The 14959-nt window shown below is 39.3% G+C and overlaps 2 protein-coding genes and 1 long non-coding RNA gene across 4 annotated transcripts in view; 1 reads left to right on the top strand and 2 right to left on the bottom strand.

Moving 5' to 3' along the window:
* Positions 1-14959, bottom strand: part of LOC105464780 (FRY like transcription coactivator) — a 286250-nt gene that overhangs the window by 253913 nt on the left and 17378 nt on the right. The gene's annotated exons all lie outside the window — the stretch shown is intronic.
* LOC139362418 (putative uncharacterized protein encoded by LINC00269) overlaps positions 1-14959 on the bottom strand; it is a 134550-nt gene that overhangs the window by 102445 nt on the left and 17146 nt on the right. The gene's annotated exons all lie outside the window — the stretch shown is intronic.
* LOC139362419 (uncharacterized) lies at positions 3727-12984 on the top strand. Its single transcript, XR_011621303.1, has 3 exons — positions 3727-3860; positions 11934-11991; positions 12854-12984. It is a non-coding gene; the product is annotated as an uncharacterized lncRNA (long non-coding RNA).

Below are 14959 nucleotides of genomic sequence, written 5' to 3'. Positions count from 1 at the left end.
GTCCCAGTAAATTATGATTACATTGAGAAATTCAGCATAGCTAGAACAAATTGTGCACTTGTAGGGATTGGCAAGAAATAAAGTCAAAAAGCTAGGCTGGAATATATCAGAAAGCAAAAAATGGGAATGCACATGTCAAGGAATTTAGATAGTCCAAGAGGACTTTTAATCAGGGGAGCAAAATCATCAGAATTGAGTTTTAGAAAGATATATACAGTGGCAGATTCTAGAGGAAGAAAGACTTAAGAGAGGACAATAATTAGATGAGAAATTATAAAGGCCTGTCATAGGACAGTGACTATGAAATTGAAAAGGAAGGAAAATAGATTGAGACATTTAGAAGATGATCGATCTAAAGATGTCTAATGCAATGTAGGTACTCAGTATCTTGGAGTAGATAAAAAATATATATATGGTGGTTAAAGAGAGGGATGACTTGATTTCCATGAGTCCTGAATTAAGTACAATGTCAAAAAGAAAATTTGGAACTACTGGTAAGATATAAGTTCATTAAAAATCACTGATGAATGTTTCAAATCAATCAAGCACCTCCGTACATGAACAGCAAAGGCACGTACATTTGCATTTCCCACACGATGGGTCACTGTGGTTAGGAGTCGGCACAGCCCTCTTCTCTAATGATCTGGAATTCACTAGTACTAACTGGTCTACTTTTGACAGGTAGCAGTTGAAGAGTCAAGCAGTGGTTTTAAAACAGGTCTGCAAATTCTTCAACACTCTTTCTACCAAAAGTTGGATCCATGTCCCCTGACCCTGGGCAGTCTGTGACTGCCTCCACAAACAGAATGTGGCAGAAGTGGTGCCAGCCTCTAAGGCAGGTCAGAAAACGCCACACAGCTACTGCTATGCACGTACGGCTGCTGGGATTCTAGCTACTCTGAGGCCACACACCATGTAGAGAGACCACATTAAGAGACATTTAGAAAAGTCGCAGCTGTTTGACTCCTCCAAGGCCAGGTGTTAGACATGCGCATGAAGACCCCAGCCCAAGCCATGGTCTGACTGTAGCTTTGCAAGAGAACCCACATGAGAAATGCCTGGTGGAGCCTAGGCAACTCTCACATTTGTGAGCAAAATAAATTACTGTGTCTTTTAAAGACGACTGTTTTAGGGTAGTTTTTCACAAAGCAATATTGATACCAAGGACAAGCCAACTGCTGGAAAAAGAGCAAAACCCTTCCCTGATCCTACAATGGGCTGGGAGATTGGGGAGAAGAGATTAGTTAATGAGACAGGGAGGTTCCCTCAAACAAATATATTTCCCCTATCCCCCCCGAAAAAAAAGATTCCAAGAAGAGAAGTAACAACACTCTTGCATTTGTAATTCATATGTTGGGGACTTAAACTAAAACCTCGTAAGACAGTACTTGTTGGAGATAATTTTAAAGTGAGTGATGGGGGAAAAAAATTCTCAAAGGTTATTTCCCAAGAAATAGAAAAAATCCTCAGGAGTGAGGATTGTATGGAAATGTTTTTCTCACCTAAAACAAAAACTGGTACTGTTGTAAACAGGATGCCAGTGCGAAAAAAGCAGTCATGATAGAATATTACTTTTACAATTATTTTTTCAAGTTTATATTTTACTCAGATTAAAATCAATATATGAATTCATAATCTATTTCTTGATACATCAGCAATATGGACTTTACCAAAGATCATCTCATTAACTTGAGGAAAAAGAAAATAAATCAGGATGAATTCAGTTCATAAAAGTTGTGAAGAATCCTGACAGTTTTTTTTGACAAGGTAGGGTTCTACCTCATCTGGCTCCAATTCCAGTTGTTCCCACATATCTTTACAAATCATGTTTTCAGCTTTGGTTGCCATTAAAACAAAAGGGTGAAATTGTTGGGAAATAAAAAATAACATATGTATTGCTATATCAAAGAAATGGCCATGATCTCAACTTAAACCAGTCTTCCCATGAAAATTTACTCATAAATTCCATGCTTATAAAAAAGGGATAATAAAAGTGCTATTTTAAGAGGGTTTCATGAAGATTAAGAATGTTGCAAGCCCTCTGTAAGGATGGGCTTACTTAAAAATATTAAGCATCAGGCCAGGCATGGTGGCTCACGCCTGTAATCCCAGCACTTTGGGAGGCTGATCACTTAAGGTCAGGAGCTTGAGACCAGCCTGGCCAACATGGTGAAACCCTGTCTCTACCAATACTACAAAAATTAGTGGGGTGTGGTGGTGTGTGCCTGTAGTCCCAGCTACTTGGGAGGCTGAGGCAGGCGGATCACTTGAACCTGGGAGGCAGAGGTTGCAGTGAGCCAAGACCACATCACTGTACTCCAGCCGAGGCAACAGAGCGAGACTTCGTTTCAAAAAATAATAATAATTAAATAAAAATTATATATATATGCATCAAATTGGACTCTGACATCCGTTCCTCACTCCTGTAAAAAAAAACAGAACTCCAAAGTTTTAGCTATAGATATAGCTAGCCACCTGAACATTACGTTTCCCACCTTTCCTTATAATTGCTTATGGCAATATGACAATGTTCTGGCCAAGCAAAGATAAAAAGTGCAGGTTGGCATCTGGAAAGGAGCACATGTACCCTCCTGGCTGGGATCTCTTTCCTCCTTCCTCCTGACAAGACAACAACTGCCCAGACACGGAAGACACATGTTAACTACATCACTTTTCCCTCCACCTCTCCCCAGCCACAGATGGGAAGTAGATATTTACCTTGTTTAAGTCACATAAAAAGAAAAAAAATAAAAACCCAAGCATCAACTATGTGTCAGGCACTGTCCTAGGCAGTTGATATGTATCAATGAACAAAATAGATGCAAAATCCTGCCCTCATGAAGCCCCATTGCTAATAATGGCAGACAATAAGCAAGATATTATAATAAGTAGATTGTGAAGCTATCAGAAGAAAAAGTAGAGAAGAATCATGCAGTGGCAAGTGCGGGAGATGGGGCAGGGGTTGCAATTTTTAAGTAGTCAGAATACAAGTTGTCAAAAAGGTGACATTTGAGCAAAGATTGGAAGCAAGAGAGTCATCCAGGTGGACATCAGGAGTAAGAACATTCCAGCCACGGGAAGAGTCAAGGAAGGCCCGAAAGTGGAAACACATCTGGCATATTAGAGCAACAGCAAGGTGATAAGCAACATCATAACAGATGAGCAAGAAAACCGTAGGGGAAAAGGTCAGAAAGGCCGAGAGGGGCCAGATCAGGTAAGGCCTGTAGACAACTGCACTCCGAGGGAAGGAGAGAACCACTGTAGGGTGGACAGCAGGTAATGTGATCCACCATACATTTGAAAGAATCACTCTGGCTGCTGAAACCAAGCAAAGGGTAGAGAAGCACAGAAGCAGGGAGACCTCTGGATAAGAGGCTATTTGTGACTGAACTGTTAGCAAAACTCTTGTCTTTCAGCACGAGAAACTGGGTTTGGATTCAGTTTAACCCAGCTATTACCTCTGTTCCCCTGGAAACCATACAGGCAGAATGTCAGCTGTGTTACTAGGCAACACTGCTTATGGTAAAAATGACCCACTGGTAAACTGCGAAGGGACTTGGAGAACTATAAAGCACCTGGCGCTGGCCATAGCTTAGGGCTTCTCTTACTGTAAGGACTCCTGTAACTGGCCATGTGCCTTGTCAGGATCCTGGAAGCTCATGGTTGTCAAGCGAAATAATAACTTGTGGAGGATGGGGCTCCTAAGCCATGTTAGTGATATACCTACTTATGTGAGCCTCATTACTCACAGCTGGGCTTCACCCAGAAGCAGGGAGTGGCACAGAGAATGTTCTGGCTGTTCTATTTGTGGACTGCTACAAGTACTCCCACCAAAGAGAAGACCTGGAGCTTCCCTGATGGTAAGCCGTGTTTCCTGTCCCATATCCTCCCAAGTGAATCTGATGTCAAATGTGGTCTGTGGCAATCCGTAGGTCTGTCTAGTTGAACCCTAAGAAACCTCTCTGGGCCAGGCACAGTGGTTCATACCTGTAATCCCAGTACTTAGGGAGGTCAAGGCAGGAGGACCACTTGAAGCCAGAAGTTCAAGAGCAGCCAAGGCAAAATAGTGATAACCTGGTCTTTATAAAAAATATTTTAAAATTAGCCAGGCATGGTAGTATGAACCTGTAATCCCAGCTACTCACGAGGCTGAGGCAGGAGGATCACTTCATCCCAATAGTTCAAGGCTATAGTAAGCTACAATCATACCACTGCACTCCAGCCTGATTGACAGAAGACAACTCCATCTATTAAAAAATAAGAAAGAGAGAGAGAGAAAAAAGAAAGAAGAAAGAAAGAAAGAAAGAAAGAAAGAAAGAAAGAAAGAAAGAAAGAAAGAAAGAAAGAAAGAAAGAAGAAAGAGAGAGAGAGAGAGAGAGAGAAAGAGGAAGAGGAAGAGGCTGGGCTCAGTGGCTCACACGTGTAATACTGGCACTTTGGGAGGCTGAGGTGAACAAACCGCTTGAGTCCAGGAGTTCGAGATCAGCCTTAGCAACATGGGGAAACCCCATTTCTACAAAAAATACAAAAATCTGCCAGGCGTGATGGCATGTACCTGTAGTCCCAGCTACTTGGGAGGCTGAGGCAGAAGCATTGCTTGAGCCTGGGAGGTTGAGGCTGCAGTGAGTTGAGATTACACCACTGCACTCCAGCCTGGGTGACAAAGTCAGATTCCATCTCAAAAAAAAAAAAAAAAAAAAAAAAAAATGAAAATAAAAAAAGAAAGAAAAGAAAAGAAAATTAAAACTCTCTGGGTAGGCACTGCTCTATTGCAGTAACCCAAGCAAGCAATGGTAGCAGCCTGGAAGAGGATGCTAGCAGTGCAAATAATAAAGTAGTAAGACTGTAAATAAAATTAAAAGGAAGAGCCTATAGGTTCTTCTAACGAACTGAATGGGGGATGTGAGAGAAAGAGAAAAGTTATTGATAACTGCAAGATTTTTGGCCCAAGCAACTAGAAAGATGAAACAAAAAAATATGGAGAGGGAGCTGGGGATCAAGAGTTCCATTTGACAAGTTAATCTTGAGTTAAGAGTCATTCTTCATTTCACTTTCTCCCCTATGACCCAAGATGGCTACAGCAGCTCCAATTATCATGAGCTTACATTACTATATCCAAAAGGTGCATACCTTATAAATTCTAGGAAACCAGACTCCCAGCAGACTTCCCCTGTGTATCACTATACCTAAACCAATCATTGGCAAGGGGAATGGAACTGACTTCAGGCTGAGCAACACTTATAATTGCCCCCTTTAGGGTGAGAAGGAGCACGTGAAACATACAAGCACTAAATGCCTAGACAAAATTAGCAAAGGAAAGAGAAGAATTACTAACAGGTGCAATACCTGTTAGACAGGCCAAGGGTATTAGATGGACAATCCATATAGATGCTAAAATCATCCCAAAAAAAAGAAAATCAGTAATAAAGTACACGTACAAAATAAGATAGGGAATCAGCTTAAAAATAAATGAGAGCAAATGACCTCCCCTCTATTCTGTGAAAAAAAAAAAAAATCTAGACAATTTCTATGAACTTTCACTGATGAAGATTCTAAATAATTTGAGAGGAAAAAAATATGAATTAAGAATCTGACTAAAATCAGAAACTCTCAACTGTACAAGACAGAGAGCACTGTCTGAAAAATTTCCAAAGTAAAATAATTTGGCTTAAACTTATATATCCCAAACGATTAAACAAGTGAGAAGGCAGAATGAAGACACTTCCAGGACATCATTTTGGGGAGTCCTTTAGCGAAACAAGGATGGAAACCAATGAAGTCTGACAAGAGATACAAAAGAAACAGTGGAAATAATCCAAGAGTATAATGAAAAAGAAGTCCCAGAATGGCAGCTGTGCAGCAGGAATAGACAATAATTCATCCCATTAAAACAGAAAACGAGTGAGTTCCATGAAAGGAAAAAAGGAATGGATTCTGTTCAAAAGACAGAATAATTAGCAAGCTGGCTTAATGACAGGAACGCATATTTCAATTAAAAATAAAAGACACACAACAGAAAACTGTGGCAGAATGTTGCTGGTTATATATCCACAGCCTTCCTCCCTTAGGCCTTGCTAAAGAGATTCAATTTTATTTGTTATTTATTTATTTATTTATTGGTCACTTGATTTCCTAAGCACCTGTTAGGAAAGGCAGCCTCTCCCCTAAACCCATGGGATGAATCCTACAGGTCTGAACTAATCCTGAAAATCCCACTCTCCTTTGCCAGTGATTGGTTTAAACCAATGAAACATACAGGAAAGTCATCTGGGAAGCTTCTTGAAAGACTTTCCTCAAGGATAAGATGAGAGATCTGATGGGGGGTGTGGGGGATTTGTCATAAAGAATATTATTGGGCAAATAGTGAATGTGAATATGGACTATATACTGGACAATAGTATTATATTGTAGTGGACGTGGAGGTGCACCACTCGCATCCAAAAGACTCACTGGCAGGTGTGAGGAGGACGGGTAAACTGAGAGCTCTAGCTGTTAGCTTTATTTGTGTTGGCATTAGTTTTCAAGAGACTTGCACATTCTCTGGACAGCCTCCAGCTGTTTTATAACTAAGAAAGGTAGTGGTATAGACCAATTTCTGCCCAATGAGAAACTCCTCTAATGAACCATCTTGACTCCGGATCTGCCCCTGGAGCTGGTAGACAAAGTATAATCACAATCTGACAGCCTCATCTGTCCAACCCTGCTTCCACCTTTTACTTTTGTGCAATCATAATTCTGCCTTGGCATTTGCTTCAACAATTAACAATGAATGTTACATTTCCTGAATTTAATCATCGTTGCACAAATGATCACATTGATAAACTCCTTTTTCTTTGGTGATATGTGCTGAAGTATTTAAGGTAAAGAGTCATGATATCTGTAAGTCTCTCAAAAGATTCACCAAGATAAAAACTCTAGATCTACAACTAGTTATACAGGCAAAGACAAAGAAAAAAGCAACTTGATAAAATGTTTATAACTCATGAATATAGGTGAAAGCTAGATGAGTTCACATTACTATTGTCACAACGTTTCTGTAAGTTTTAAAGTTTTTCAAAAGCATGTTTACAAAAGGGGAAGATCCAGAAGCAGCAGCCCCCAACGTCTTCTATTCCCTTCTTCCTGCCTTTTAGCACAATGTGAGAAACAGATGCTGGGAGCTACAGCAGCTACTAGCAGTAAGAGAAGGTTAGGGAAATCAGATGGCACCTATCGTTGGAGAGTCTGTTAACTGCAGCCAAAAACAACCAACATGATATGGTGGTTGGGGGGTCAGGGAGAGTGGGCAGGGCAGAAGGGGAGGACGAATTATTCAAGAAAGTCATAATTCAAGTGTGGAAAACAATATGACATGATTTTTAACAACCGATGGATTGCAGGGAAAGAAAATCCATTGACTTTGATAATACGAGATCTTTCTTCTATTGGCACAGGGTCATGACATTAAACAAGTAAAGGATGTGCCTATAACTTACTACTCAGCTCTACAATGAGTATTTACATAAAAAATTTAGGCTCAACATAAAAATAAAGCACCAGTGACTTCAAAGTTACAGAAGTAATGTTTACAAGCTTGTCAGTATAAAAGGTACAACTGAGATAAGTTACGGGGGAAGATGGAGAAAAGAAGGATTTCAATTTGAGTCCCGTCACAAGACTAGGAATCTTCTCTGAACATATTCTAGGTGACTCATTTTTTAACTGTTATTGCAATATAATTCATATACCATAAAATTCACCAATTTAATCATCATTTTAATTGGGGGTTTTAATTGGGCTATTCATCTTTTTATTACTGAGTTGTAGAGTTTTCTAGGTACAAGTCCCTTATTAGACACGATTTGCAAATATTTTCTCCCATTTTCACTTTGTTGATGGTCTCCCTTTGAAACACAAAAGTTTTTAATTCTGATGAAATCCAATTTATGTCTAATATTTAATCCTTTGTTGTCTGTGCTTTTGATGTCTTAAGAAAGCTTTGCCTAACCCAAAGTCACCAAGATTTGCTCATATTTTCTAAGAACTTTATAATTTTAGCTTTCTCATTTAGGTCAATGATCCATTTTGTTAATTTTTATGTATGGTATGAGAAAAGAACCCAAATTCATTCTTTTGCATGTGGAAATCCAGTTGTCTCAGCATCGTTGGCTGAACAGATCACCCTTTTCCCCCACTGAATTGTCTTGGTGCCCTTGTCCGAAAAAAAATTCTTAATTAAAAAAATTCAAGGAACCATAAATGTAAAGACTTATTTGTAAACTCTCAATGCTATTTAATTAATCTATATGTATTGACACTTTTTAAAAACGAAGGTAAAATCCACTAACCATCTTAAAGTGTGCAATTGAGTGGCATTAAGTACATGCATTTTACAACCAACAACTCTCTCTTTCCAAAACATTTTCATCACCCCAAAAGGAAACCCCATATGCATACTAAGCAGTCATCATTCTTCCTTGTTGCTGGTAACCACACCACAAATTTGTGTCTCTATGGATTTACCTGCTCTGGATACTTCATATGAATGGCATCATACAATATGTGATTTTTTTTTTTTAAGGTTCATGCACTTTGTAACAGTTAGTACTTCATTTTTATGGCTGAATAATACTCCATCGCATGGATATACCCTATTTCAGTTACTCATTCATCAGCTGATGGACACTGGGTTGTTTCTACATTTTAGCTAACATAAATAAGGGCTGCTATAAACATTCATGTACAAGTGTTTCTTTGAATACCTGTTTTCAATTATCTGGGAGTATATACCTAGGGTAGAATATTTGAGTCATATGATAACTTCACATTTAACTGAGAAACCACCAAACTGTCTTCCACAGCAAGTGCACCACTCTCCATTCCCACAAGCAATGTGTAAGGTTCCAATTTCTCCATATCTTTGCTCACACTTGTTATTTTCTGGGTTTATTTTTATTTCTTTATTCTTTATTTTATTTTACTTTTTTTGAGACGGAGTCTCACTCTGTTGCCCAGGCTGGAGTGCAGTGGTGTGATCTTGACTCACTGCAGCCTCCGCCTCAGCCTTCCAAGTCACTGGGACTACAGACATGAGCCACCAGGCCTTGCTAATTTTTGCATTTTTAGTACAGATGGGGTTTCACCATGTTGGCCAGGCTGATTTCAAACTCCTGATCCTCAGGTGATCCACCCGCCTCGGCCTCCAAAAGTGCTGGGATTATAGGCATGAGCCACTGCCCCTGGCCCTGAATCGTTTTCAATTGTGACAACTGGAACTGAACACAATACCCTGGGTGTAGCATTGTGTACAGAATCATGTACATTGCAGAGTAATGTAAGACTAGCACTCTCCCTCTTCTCAACCTCCTCCTTCTATTAGTCTAGACTATGATTCTGTGAAGCCCTCTGGTAGTCACATTTTATATCCAAATTGAGTTTATTAATTAAAATATTAAAGTTGTTTGTAGTCAGTCACATCTCCCTCACTCTTGTAACTGTGCAGTTGGTTTTTTAACCCATATATGAAACTTCACATCCAGCTCCACAGTAAGTTATCCCATTAGCCACGGCCCACTATTTCACTCAGAAATACTATTTCCATTCAGTTAACCCTAGAAAATTCATTTCATCCAGAAATTTGATACACATAGCCTCAACATTTTCATTCACATCATTACAAAAAATAGTGAATTTCCACATGCCACTAGAAATTTCTCTCCAGTTGTCACCAATTCATTACTCATTGACTTTTGAGGTATGCCTCAACCAATCACACTTCCACCTAATTGTATGGTCAGCCAGCCAACATTATTCACCTGACATTATCTCCCTTGTCAGAGAGAAACTTTGCAAAATCTCCAGCTGAAATCCAGTTATACTGTATCTTATATGTTCTCCTGACCCACACTCTAATTATCCTCTCTAAAAACAAGGCTAACCTAATTGTCTTTACTTAGGCCATGTGATACTTTTCTTTAAAAATGTAATCAAAGCCAATATTTTTAGCACATAAAGCACAATAACCTTAGATTAGATCATACTAGGCTTCAAAACATACTGTGATTCTTATACCAGCATTAAAATTTAAAAAAACAGTATGTATCACTCACAGCAACACAAGGAATGATCTCATGCATTCTACTTGAGATTATCAAGACAAATGTGTCAATTTATTGCAACTTAAGTTTATAATTTATTTAAATTCTACGAGTCTTTCCTCAACATCAAAAATTCAATAAAAAAAAAAAAAAAAAAAAAAGGCCAGGTTTGGTGGCTCATGCCATCAAATCCTAGCACTTTGGGAGGCCAAGGAAGAGAATTGCTTGAGCCCAGGAATTTGAAATCAGCCTGGGCAACACAGGGAGACCTCGTCTCTACAAAAAATGAAAAATTAGCCAGGCCTGGTGGCACATGCCTGTAGTCCCAGCTACTCAGGAGGCCGAGGAGGGAAGAGCTGCTTGAGCCTGGGAGGTCAAGGCTGCAGTGAGCCAACCCTGCACCACCACACTCCAATCTAGGCAACAGAGCAAGACTTTCTCTCAAAAAAAAAAAAAAATTAACTGGTAAACTTTTGTTTCTAATAATGCAGATTTTATTAAAACCAATTTCCATTAATTCCTTTAAGAGCACATTCCTCACTCAAATCACTCTCACAACACTGTCAGATATTGTTCCAGTCTAAAATGACCTCTATTTTGCCCTTCCTGTGATACCTACTGTCTCTATCACTCACTCTGACACTAAGCCATCTGATGTTTGGTATTTGTTGCTTGTTAACTGTCTGATAAATTGCTAATTGTCTACAACTGGATCCTTCAGAGAAGTGACTCCTCTCATACTATTCTAACTTCACCACAACCAACATAGTGTTTATTAGAGGACATGCACTCAAATACTTACAGTAGTTTATATCACATATAATAAATCCAATAAAGAATTAAAATTGACAGGAGAAGTAGCTCATGCCTGTAATCCCAGCACTTTGAGAGGCGGAGGTGGGAAGTTTGCTTGAGCTCATTAGTTCAAAACCAGCCTAAGCAACACAGTGAGATCCTGTCTCTAAAAAAAATTTTAAAAGCCCCCAGGTGTGGTGGCACACACCTGTAGTCTAAGCTACTTGGGAAGCTGAAGTGGGAGGACTGCTCAAGCACAGGAGGTTGAGGCTACAGTGAGCCATAATTGCGCCACTGCACTCCAGCCTGGGCTGCGGAGTGAGACTCTAAGGTAAAAATCATCTGATATCTCTGAAGACATTTAAGGTTGTCTGGTTCACCTGGGTGACTGTAGTGTGGTGACTAATAGGGAAAGCAGGCTCAAGCAGAGGACTCCCCAAGACAAGGCAGCTCTGTGCATATTTCAAGGTAGTGGGAAAGAAAAAGAAACAGAAAAGAACTGAAAATGAGAGGTGAAGAAAAATGTAAAAGAAACAGCCTTCTGGGGTTCAAGTGAAAAGAAAATGGACACCTTTTTCTCTGAAAAAGGGAAACTAGATGTGTTGTAGTAGACAAGGGTTAAGGTTAGCAGGTTGTTAAGAAATAAAATGTTTATTTAGCTACCAATATGTATGTCGTAGGCACTATACCAGTTTCCCATTGCTGCTGTAACAAATTACTACAAATGTAGTGGCTTTAAACAGCACACATATATTATCTTACAGTTCTGGAGGTCGGAAGTTCAAAACAGGTCTCACAGCTAAATTCAAGATGTCAGCTAAGAATCCATTTTCTTGGCTTTAGAAGTTTAGAGGCTGCCCCACTTCCTTGACTCAGGGATGGCTGGCTCATTTTTTAAATTTATTTTTGTAAAATAAGGGCTCGCTGTGTTGCCCAGGCTGGTCTCAAACTCCTGGGCTCAAGTGATCTTCCCGCCTCGGCCTCCCAAAGTGCTGGGATTCCAGGTGTGAGCATCCCGCGTCTCGTCTTGCTGGTTCTGACTCTTCTGCTTCCACTTTTCAGGACCCCTGTGATGACATTACGCCCAGCCAGTAATCCAGACTAACCCCCCTATTACAAGGTCAGCTGATGAGCAACTTTAATTTCATATAGTGCCTTCATTCCTTTTGCCATGGAACATAACAAGCACAGGTTCCAGGGAGTAGGGTGTGGACATCTTTGGAGGGTTCTTATTCTGCCTAGCACAAGCACTATGTTATGTGCATCCTTTACATCTTATTTGATCCTCATAACGCTAAAGGAAATTTTTTTCTCATTTTATACATGTAGAATCTAAGGCTACCCATGTTATTTTTGGACACTTTAAATAACTTGACCTGAAGTACAATAGAATCAAGATTCAGAGACTGCACCCTTCATCAGTCTATTTCTGAAGCCCTCACTTTTTTTTTTTTTTTTTTTTTTGAGACAGAATCTCACTCTGTGGCCCAGGCTGGAGTGCAGTAGTGCAATCTCAGCTCACTGCAACCCTTTGCCTCCTGGGTTCAAGAGATTCTTGTGCCTCAACCTCCCAAGTATGGCATGTGTATTAATTTTCACTTTACATTCTAATTGTTCTTTGCTATTATATAGAAATAAATTCATTTTACATTATTTTATAATCCTGTGACCTTGCTAAATTCATTTATTCTAATCATTTTTTCTAGATTCTGAAGAATTTATTTTAGGGTTGTCTATACACACTATTACATCATCTGCAAATAAAGAGTTTTACTTCTTCTTTTCCAGTTCACATGCCTTGTATTTTTTTGTTTTGTTTTGTTTGTTTGTTTTTCTTGCCTTATTTGCAAGCACTAGAACCTCCAGGGCAATGTTGAATACTTTTAGAATAACCTTGTCTTATTCTTGACCTTAGGGGAAAATGTCATTCATCATTAAGTATGATGTTAACTGCAGATTTGTTTGTTTATTTATTTATTTAGAGACAGACTCTTGCTCTGTTGCCCAGGCTGGAGTGCAATGGTGCCATCTCAGCTCACTGCAACCTCCACCTCCTGGATTCAAGTGATTCTTACGCCTCAGCCTCTCAAGTAGCTGGGACTACAGTCGTGCTGGGACTGATTACAGGTGCGAATCACCGCCCCTGGCCACCCCAGCCACCCTCACTACTCTCTATTATTACTGTGTGTGTGTGTGTGTGTGTCTAAGAGAAAATAAAATATACAAAAAGGATCTTCTTGCTTTCTACTTCAACCAAAACCACTTTCTCCTTCTGTCTCCTGATATTTGAGATCTCTGTGCATAATTTTCTTTGAAAGAAAAATTTTACATTTCTACTTTTCACCATGCCATATTCCATGTAGGCTTTGGTGAATGAGAAGAGGCCATAAGTTAAGAAACAAGTGTAAAATTATATGAAAAGGTGACACAGATGTGACTATCCAACATATTTATATAAAATTGTGGGTGTATAATGGTGATATATCAATGATTGATTATAATTGGTCCCACAAGATTATAATGAAGCTGAAAACTTCCAAAAGCCTAGTGACACTGTAGCCATAGTAACACTGAAGGGCAATGCACTACTCATGTGTCTGAGATGATGCTGATATAAACAAACCTCTGTATTGCCAGTCATATAAAAGTGTACAGTAATATCCTAGGCCCTCATATTCACTTCACCATCACTGACTCACCCAGAACAACTTCTAGTCCTGTAAACTCCATTCATAAGTGCCCTATGTAGGTTTTTCAATCTTTTATGCCCTATGTTTACTGTACTTTTCTTTGTTTAGATACAAGAAAGTATCTAAACATAGTACATACTACACTACAAGAAAGTATCTAAACATAGAAAAGTATTTAAACAAGTATCTAAACATAGAAATACTTATTTGTTACAATTGCCTACAGTGTTCAGTACAGTAACATGTCGTAAAGGTTTGTAGCCTAGGAGCAAGAGACTATATCATACAGCCTAGATGTGTAGCAAACTGTACCATCTTGGTTTTGAGTAGGTACATTCTATGATGTTCGCACAATGATAGAAATCACTAAGGACACCTTTCTCAGAATGTATGCCCATTATTAGGCGTATGGCTACATCTCTGCCCAAAGTGATGACAGGCAGTGGGGCCTGAGGGAAGTAATTAGGTTATGAGGGTAGAGCCCTCATGAATAGGATCAGGAGAGGCAAGAGAGCTCACTAGCTCTGTTTCCACCAAGTGAGGATGCACAGAGAAGTCCAAAGTCTGCAACCTGGAGGAGGGTCCTCACCAGCATCCAACCATGCTGGCATGCAGATCTCAGACTCCCAGCTGCCAGAACTATGAGAAATTAATTTCTATTGTTTATGAACCATCCAGTCTATGGGATTTCGTTACTGCAGCCAGAACTGACAAAGACATTCCCCAAAGTTTAATATATTGCCCTCAAGATTACGAACATTTTAACATATCTTGACACATTGAGCCTATTGTTTTGCAGGATCCCATCAACCATATGTGAATGTATTAACATCCTTCTTAAAAAATGATTACTAGGGTAATATAACTGACTTCCAAGTGTCCCTTCTCCTCTAATAATGAACTCTTGTGTTGCTTCTTGGCCCATTCCTAAACACTTGGATAACAATAAATTATACTTTTAATGTTCCTAAGGAAAGGTTACAGACACAGGATGGAAATCAGGGAGAGGGTATGTGACAGACGGCAGAAGCTTTGGTGTTGAAGTGATTTGGCAAATGTCTTTGATGTAACTTATGCCTCTAGAGGAGCCATTTTTAATCTTTCCTGTGTCCTGGGCCCTGCCCTGAGAATCTGATAAAAACCACAAACCTCTCACTGGAAAAATGCACATGAACACACACTAAAATTTTTCATACAACTTATTTTATTGGATTTTAAATTGATCACCATCACAGACCATATAAAACTAGTCTTTGCAAGAATTTTTGCATGTCTCATTTTTAGTTTTGTGCCAAAAGTTGCTCCATCCAGGAATAAAATCCAAAGTATACAATAAAACAAATCAAGCTTTAATTATTTTCAACAAAAATATACCAAAATAATGATGACTCTGGCTAT

Source organism: Macaca nemestrina, chromosome 3 (genome assembly GCF_043159975.1).
Source record: "Macaca nemestrina isolate mMacNem1 chromosome 3, mMacNem.hap1, whole genome shotgun sequence".
Lineage (NCBI taxonomy): Eukaryota > Metazoa > Chordata > Mammalia > Primates > Cercopithecidae > Macaca > Macaca nemestrina.
This window is presented reverse-complemented; position numbering and strand designations above follow the sequence as displayed.